Below are 8,665 nucleotides of genomic sequence, written 5' to 3' on the forward strand. Positions count from 1 at the left end.
AAAAAAAAAAAAAAAAAAAAAAAAAAAAAAAAAAAAAAAAAAAACACCTGAACTATATTTTAAAGATAAATCACCCTTTAAGAAGTCTTCCATTCTAGGGAATCACAGGCCATGGCCACTTCGAATTTCTTAGTCCTTTGTCACATATTTACATTTGCACATTTCTAATTCCATTTCACTGTTGTTGTTTTTTTTCAATTTAATTAATTACAAACAGCTTCTCTTTTTAGCTGTCATTGATGGATTCAGAAGTATTTGAATCAACTAAAAGCAAGGAGAAAAAACATTGTGTGTTTTGAGTACCTACTACAAACCCAACTCTTTTACATAAATTTTATCTCATTTTCATAGAAATCCAGACAGAACAACGACACCTCTGCAGCACAGGGTGAGCCCTGTGCAAAACTGGCAAATTTTATACACAGCATCCTAATCCTGTGTCTTATCACCAAGGAAGCCAGAGAGAAAGAAGGGATTAGAGAGGGAGTCTATGAGTCTATGTGGGGAAGCGGATGGAAGTGAGAGGGGTGGGTGACGAAAAGGCCAGTGTGAGAGCTGAGAACACGGGGCTCCAGCTGGAGGTTCAAATTGCTCTTCTCATCAGAGAAGAGGGAAAGGAAGTGGGGAAGAATAGTCTTGATTCATTTTTCCTATCTGAGGAGAGCTGTGCTCTGTAAGCAAAGGGTATTAAGTAATTGGGGCTTGCTTCCTTGAAACCTGTCAGCCTCAGGGAAGTCTATGCTTTTTTAGTTGAAAGAAATTTGTACATAGTGCTATATATTTTTTTTAAGTTGGTGATTTTTCAGTTCCCCCCAAAAAATCTTTCAATTTTCCTGAGACTATTTCTTTCTTTTTTTTTTTTTCTGGTTTTGTGCTTAGGAGCTGATATGAAAAATATCTGACTCACTTGGAATAGAAAATTCAACTCATTCATTCATTTATTCACACAAGAAGTATTTACTAGTCTCCTTCTTGAGATAGTCATGGTGGTCTAGATGAGGAAAGGTGAATAGACCTGGCCTTATTCTCTCACAGCTTGTCATCCAATTGAAAAGAATTATTAATAAATTAATCAGTTTTTAGAACAATTATATTAATTAAAAGCTGATAAAAATGATGGGGAAAAATACATAATAATGTTCAAAGTGCTAGAGAGTAGTCCTTGTTCCCACTACATTCTACCATTAAGATCTATCCATTTGGAGGCTGGGGTTGTAGCTCAGTGGTAGAGCGCTTGCCTAGCACATGTGAGGCACTGGGTTCGATCCTCAGCACCACATAAAAATAAATAAATAAAGATCTATACCTTTCAATATTGGAGGAAGCAACACAAAAGCCATCCAATGTATAGTGTGAATGAATTCAGTCAGATTGTTTTCCTTTGAACAGCTTCAGGAAAACAGTGTTCTGAGAAAGTAGGAAGATTTATGGAATTGAGGGAGAGTAAAGGAATAACTTAAAAACATTGGACATTGTTCAGTGGGCAAACCTGGTTAGGGAGATCCAGAAACCCTATTTGCAGCAAGAAGGTACCAGCTGTCAGAGAGGGAGTGAGAAGGACACAGAAGGAGAGGCTGAGAGACCGGAAAACAGAACTGGTCCAAGCAGGGCCTTAGCCAACACTGTACATACCTCGAGAAAGGTTGAGTACAAAGTACAGGGAGTGATCTTAATTCATTCATCATTAGCACTTGAGCTATTCAAAGCTAATTTTCAATAACTTCATGATTAATAACAGACACAGGTGTTTGGCACTCTGTCTGAAACCAAATGGCATCTTTGTTTTATTTGAGGTTTTCCAGATGGCTGTGTTGGATCCTGCCAACCACACCAGATGGGAAGGGTTCCCTTACCTGAACTGAATCTGCACATCCCTCCAGAAGTTCTCTGTCAAGCTGGGCTCCTGAGCGAGATACATAGGAAATGGTTGTGTTAAATGAACATCCTTTATTCTTGGTTATGACTTAATCCTTGGTAATAATTTATGTTGGGCTATAGATATAATTTCTTTCTGCTTGGTTGCTTAGTGAATTAGATAAAAAAATACGTAAACTTAGAGTCTGTCCCTCATTTTACTTTATTTTAGTCTGAAGCCTAAGCCAGAAACTGGTGTAAGAAGCCAGCCTATCGGTTTGCTTCCCTACAGCTGCGACTTGGTCCTGCGTATTCCTCTGGATTAAAAACAGCTCCTAAAACAAAGACTCAGCCAACCCCATTTTGCCATTCTGGAGGCAGAAATAGAAAGAGAGGGAGTTTCCTGGAATTACTTATCATTCATTCACCCTTTCCAGCACCATCTCCATTGCCAAGTCCTGACGGGTATGTAAACCCTCAGCTAAACCCATGGGAAACTCCTCCCTGGGTCAGGTTCAGGGAAGAGTGTTTGCAAATGCTTCCTGACTCCGGGCCCACTGGGACAGTTCCTATAAAGGCTTTGTCTTTTCCTCCATAAAGAATTGATGTGGATTTCCTCTCCTTATTTCCTCTTCTCTTAAGCATGGTTCTGAACTTCCTCTTGGAATCTGAATCTCAATAGGATTTTATTTTATGTCAATGGGAAAGCTTATGCATAATTCAACTTCATTTCGATTGAGGAAGGGGCAAGGAGCTCCCTCTGTGTGCCTGGAGTTGAGTGATCTTGGGACTGAAGGACTGTGCCTCACCACATTTCATCTACCAAGCGGCTTGCTGACAGCCCTTGCAAAATAAAAGTTAATCAGTCATTCAAGTGTAAGGCAGCTTCTCTGCTTTCAGGAAATTCATAATCTGGTGAAAGGGATAAAGACATATAAACATAAAAATAATAGAAAGTTGTGTAGTCCAACAGGAAGTGTTGGGCTGGAAGTCAAGAGCCTGTATCAGAGTGGTAGTTCTGCCATACACAGACGTTGACCCAAAATGACCTCTCTGAACCGCAGCTTCCTCATCTGTAACATGAGGGAGTTGGGCTAGATAATATCAGAAGGAGTCCTTCGCCTACAAACAATGTTCAAAATCGTTTCCATCTTCACCAACTGCTCCCACTCACACTACCACCATCTAAATCCCCTTCCACTGGGAAATCTTCAGCCTCTCTGCTTCATGTCTTTCCATCCTAGAATTCATTATCCCACCAGGGTAATCTTTGGAAAACACAAATCTATCTTGTCACAGGCCTCTCCTTCACTGCCTAAAAATCCTCCAACAGCTCCTAACTGCTATTAGACATGGAAGGCATAGCAGCTCTTCCTTGCTCCCCATAACTGAGCCTCCCTCCCCGTTTCCTCTCTGACCTTGATTTCTTTGCTATCCCCCTCACCCACCATGCTGTTACTGCCTTCTTTTCCAATCCATGTCCAAACAAATTGTATGCTCTTCTATCCAGAAAATTCCCTTTCCAGTAAGACCCATATCTTCTGGGCTTTTTGCCCTAGTCATACTTTCTTCTCTCTCTATTCCTCAAAGTAGGACCAGGGGACCAATGAGATGCAACAGAAATCATGATTGGATTCTAGTCCAGTCCAGAAATTAAGTGGAGGATAAACTTATGGTTTGGGAGACTTATGAAGGCAGGAGCATAAAAGAACAGGCTTGGGCCATGTTCCATGGTAAAGGAATATCTAGTACATGGTTTATTAAACCCTGTCCTTCATTTCTTTTTTTCTAGGACACATAGCTTCTTTTGTCATGAAGAAGAAGATAGGACTCATTATGGCTAAGCTGGTTGATAGGCTCAGTGTTTGGTCTGTCTGGTCTGAACTGGATAGTAACATATTTGGTATCGTGGCTTCTGGTGGTCTTTTGAGCACCATACTTTATTCTCCAAACCCTCCTGTGCTCTATGCTAGGATGCTATCCCCAAGCAGAGCTTCTTTGGGTTCTTCAAGGTTCCCAGGGATTTCTAAATGCAGAAATTTCTGGATTTAAATTTATGGAGCAGCCCAAGAAACAAACTAAATTTATTTGAAGATTCTTCTCTTTAATCCTTTTAATTTATCAAGGTTTGCATTCCACTTCACAGGAAATTAGTATTTGTTGTAATATTAAAATGACATTTTAAAGTACTATCTGCACTTTAGAGAATGGGATTTCAAGTCAGAAAGGTGGAATTTGACTTACTCTTCAGCTAATCACTAGTTGTATGACCTGGCCACGTGTCTTTTCTTCTCTGAGCTTTCACATGTGTCCATCATACGACTGCATGCTAATTATTCCATGGAGTGTAGCACCCTGAGGGCCACAGTCTGCCTTTTACTCATCTGCATATCCTTCATATAGACTAGAAGAGGGTCCTACCCCAGAAGTCATTTTCTGTGATTCATCCCTCTACATCAGACACAAGTGCACCTATGGTTATCCCATTTTTACCACTAGATGGAGAGCACGTATCCTAAAAATTTTAATTCATTAGGAAGTAAGAGAGCAAATGTTTGTCTATAGCATCTTAACCAAAACAACTTATTTATTCATGATGATATTATTAAAACTGTCTCTCAATACATACAATTATAAGGTAACTCACAGAACTATTTATTCTAAAAATAATAAAAGGTCAAAGGCAAGGGAGAAATACTAACATCAGGATAGTGATTATCTCCAGGGATGGCATAAGTGGAATTGGGTGAGAGTAGAGAGCTCTAAATGTATTTGATAGCTCATTCCTTATTTAAAGATATAGGAAGCAAAAAAAATGTTAACTCTGGACGAATTCTGAGTGGTGGTGGTGGTATTTGCTGTTTCTGTGAAGTTTTTCAAAATTACAAATTTTTTTAAGTCGGGGGGAAGATTCAAAGATAAACTATATATCTACTCATTTTATCTCTATGTCTACTGAGTTTTTAAATGTTCTCCTTGAGAGATATGCAATCTACAACATAAAGCAAGATAGCAGAAAACCTGGTGTCTCTGTACTTGGTCTCTCACATGGCCATCCTTAACCAAACGGTAAGTCTTCTAAATGTCACAACTTAAAATTCTTGGCTAGTTAGTTTTTATCTCTGAATTGGATTCGTTTAAACTAATCTGAAAGAAGAAAAAAAGCTGTATATGTCTGTGCTGGTTTCTATTGCTATGTAATGAACTACCATGACATTTAGTGCTATAAAAGAGCAATTTTGTCATGTTCATAGATTTTGTGGGACAAGATTTTGCACACCTTCCTGTGGGGACACCTTGTCTCTGCTCCATGACATCTGGGGCCTCAAGTTGGAAGACTCAAGCTGGAGGGTCACTTGATAGTAGGGAGGGAGTTGATGGCGGGGGCCATACTTACTAGCAGGTATCTTCACTGATGTGTCTGGTGGTTGATACTGGCTGGGCGTGTCTACTGAGCCACATACTGGTTACAATCAAATGAACACGATTGGTCCCAGCTCTTCATGTAGTGATTGTCAAAGACTGCGCAAGAGTATTTAAAACCATCACAATATGCTCTTAACTCTGCTATTACAACAAAGTGGATTGATAAAGCTGGACCTCACTTCCTCTTTGTCCACTCAAATGACCCATATGGGGGAGCATTTCAATGTATCTTTTAAATTATCTAGGAACATGTCTGGTCAAGTTCAAGAAGCTTAAGTATAAACTAATATGGTTATTTTTTTTTATCAGCCTTGTACCTTGGGAAAGCTGTTTAGTTATTTTTTATGACCATTAAACATGCAAGTATTCATAAATAACACATATAATAAGATTCTCATCACCAATGAAATATTCTCCAGAGGGGAATATTGTCTATTGCTGCATAATAAATTACTGACAACTTAGTGGTTTAAAACAACAAATGCATTATCTCACAGCTTTTGTGAGCCAGGAACCTGTGAACAGCTTAGCCCTGCAGCTCTGCCTCAAAGCTTCTCATGGGTGGCAATCAAGATGTGGGTCAGACTGTCATCTGAAGACCTGACCAGTGTCAAGTATCTGCTTCTGTGTGACTCACTTACATTTCCTCACATGAGGCCCTCTTCACAGGACTGCTTGCGCATCCTCATGACATGACACTGGCTTCTTCCATAGTGAGCAATCAAAGAGAATGAAGAGGAAGCCACTGGTACCTTTACATTCTAGGCTTTGTAAGTGACAGTCACCTCTGCCATATTCTTATTCATTAGAATTGAATTACTAAGTCCATTTCATATTTCAGAGGAAGGGAATCAAGTTCCATTTCTCGATGGAGGCATGTTAAAAACTTTTGATTATATATATTAAAACTACCCAAGGGAGATTGAAGAAAGGTTTCTCTCACTCTATCCTGAAGGAATCTGCCTTCAGACACCCATCTTCACTTGGGCAAAAAATGTGAGAAAACAAGTTGTTTCCACAGGAAAAACTGTAAATTAATTTCCATATGGCCATTTAGATAAGAAATCTACCTGGATTCATCTATTCTAGTCATTGCCAATAAAAAGGGGGGGGATGCTCTGTGTGTTTTATTTTGCATATAATTGTGGTAGCATTATGGAAGTATGGGTATTCCAGTGCATATTCTAATCACATCCTCAACAGTAGGGTGAACGTGGCCACTCAAGTCATCTAGACAAGTGTGTTGTTCTTTATATTCCATTCTATTACATATCTTTCAAACCCCCGAACTTGAATGGTCTGGATGATAGATGAGACTGTGCTTCAGGCCAAGGTTGATCGTAAGATGCAGAATTGCCATCTTCAAAACGCAAAACTCAGTGAAGTAAAATGCAATCCTGAGAGTTTCTCATCTGTAGTGAGGCATAGCAGAAAAGATGCAATTACTCATTTACTGAGAGAGGGAAACTTAAGTGGCACGCAATCTGGATATCTAAAAGGAAGACAGGCTGCAATTCCTAATGTGGGAAATACCAGTCCTTAGGATACGACAGTGAGGCCACCGACAGGAAGGTGGGGGCGGCTCCCTTCAAATAAAAAGGGTTGAATTGTATCTGGTTCTGGATCTAATTCAACTTGACTACTGAGCAGTAAGATAAATTGAACCCACAGAGAAAACTGAAAATCGCATTTTCCTGGCAAGTCTCTCAATGGGCTTAGTGTGTTTAGATTTATGGGGGGTGGGGAGGGGTAATGACTTTTTCTGCCTTGGTTTTTCACTTTTTTTCCAGGACTGATTTTCCATCTGGCCTAACCAGAGCCTGAGGTTACTGAATCCAGTGGAGCCAATAGGTTCGACTTGAGCTTGCTTAAAGCATGCTTAGAACAGGGAAAGACAAATTGGCTCCTTTCTGAAAGGTCTATGGAGCAGAAGCCTGCTTCTCCCTCCCCAGACCACAGCCTTGAAAGAGAAAACATCCTGTTCTTCCAACTCATGAGAAGCCACTGCAGTGGAGCAAGAGGCTCGGTGGCCGTTTCCCACTCAAGAAGCTCACTGACTGGCAGCCTTAAGGGCAAGGACCTTATCAGGCAGACCTGATTCCCATCCCAGGTCCTGGGGTACCAGGCAGGGTTAGATAAGGCTGGGCTTATCAACTCAGCTCCAACAGCCCCGGAGAAAACAAAAGAGCAGCACAAAGTTTCCACGCTTGGGAAGAAGTCAAGGTTAGCAAAGCACTAGACCCAGGTATCTGGCAGAGGTGACAAAGGGACCTTACAACTGAAAGCAACAAGACCAGGTGGGGTCAGGGACACTCTTGGAGTGCCGGTAACCAGAGGCAGGATAGGCTCAGGAGAGGCAGCCCTTGCCCGCATGCCATGTAGACTATCCCACACAGCTGCCACCTAGAGGAGAAGGGAGACAATAGAGCAAAGCCAGAATTAGTTGAATTTTAAGATGAAAAGACTGAGAAAACACAGAGGATTTCTAGAAAGAATCAGGGTCGCATGGTAGTAAGTGGATTATGTTGAATTAGGAAAAAATAATGTTATATATTTCTTGCACACACTAGTTTGTGGCTTAGGAAAATTCAAACATGCTTATAAACGTGCCAATGCCTTGCCCCGTATGCCATACCATGCAGAGAGAAGGGGCTGTTTGGGGTTAGTGAGTCTCTCAGAAATTTAAGAGATGGCTAGAATCGCAAGGCAGAAAGTGATAGTACCTGAAAGTCTTCTAGAACACAGTTCAGAAAATATTATTTCTTTAAAGGGCCAGATAATAAACATTTTAGGCTTTTCCAACTGTATAGTCTCTGCACCGCTTCAGCTCTGCCATGGCAGCACAAAACAGCCATGTACAATACATAAATGAGTGGGCCGCGCTAGGTTCCAATAAACTTTAATTATGGAAACTGAAGTCTGAATTTCATGTCATTTCCACGTTTCACAAAATATGAATATTCTCTTGAATTTTTTTCAAGCATTTAAAAATATAAAAACTATCCTAAGCTCAAAGGCCATAAAAATACAGCCAGCTTTATATCTGACTTAGAAAAGCAACCAACAGTTCACCTTCAGACTACTGCTGTGGGAGCAGAAGACATCTGTTGAGCCCTAAGTCCTGAAAAACAGGGCCCATGTCTGTTTTCCTTCCTTGGGGTAAATGTGATATCTGACACAAAGTAGGCATTAAATTGCTCTTCATTGATTTCATGATCGAAAAGCCTTTTCGTCACTTTAAAAACTGTTTTGTTGCTCCATGTAACTTAACAAATGTCTGCAACGGTGATTTATTTATTTGCAAGAATCACCATGAGTCAAAAGGAGACTTTCATAAATAAATAAACAAATGGTAAAAATTCAGTGTGGGTGGTTGGGAAATGGC

At 40.3% G+C, this 8,665-nt stretch overlaps 1 long non-coding RNA gene across 2 annotated transcripts in view; it reads left to right on the plus strand.

Moving 5' to 3' along the window:
* Window positions 1-8,264, plus strand: part of LOC125616429 — a 20,667-nt gene extending 12,403 nt beyond the window's left edge. The window contains exons 2-5 of one of the 2 annotated variants that reach the window (XR_007347058.1): window positions 1,794-1,974; window positions 2,087-2,319; window positions 5,778-6,050; window positions 7,071-8,264. This is a non-coding gene — a long non-coding RNA (uncharacterized LOC125616429). The remainder of the gene's footprint in view (window positions 1-1,793; window positions 1,975-2,086; window positions 2,320-5,777; window positions 6,051-7,070) is intronic. The other variant, XR_007347059.1, reaches the window with a different exon arrangement.
* The last annotated feature ends 401 nt before the right edge of the window (window positions 8,265-8,665 follow it).

This window comes from Marmota marmota, unplaced genomic scaffold, assembly GCF_001458135.2.
Source record: "Marmota marmota marmota unplaced genomic scaffold, marMar, whole genome shotgun sequence".
Lineage (NCBI taxonomy): Eukaryota > Metazoa > Chordata > Mammalia > Rodentia > Sciuridae > Marmota > Marmota marmota.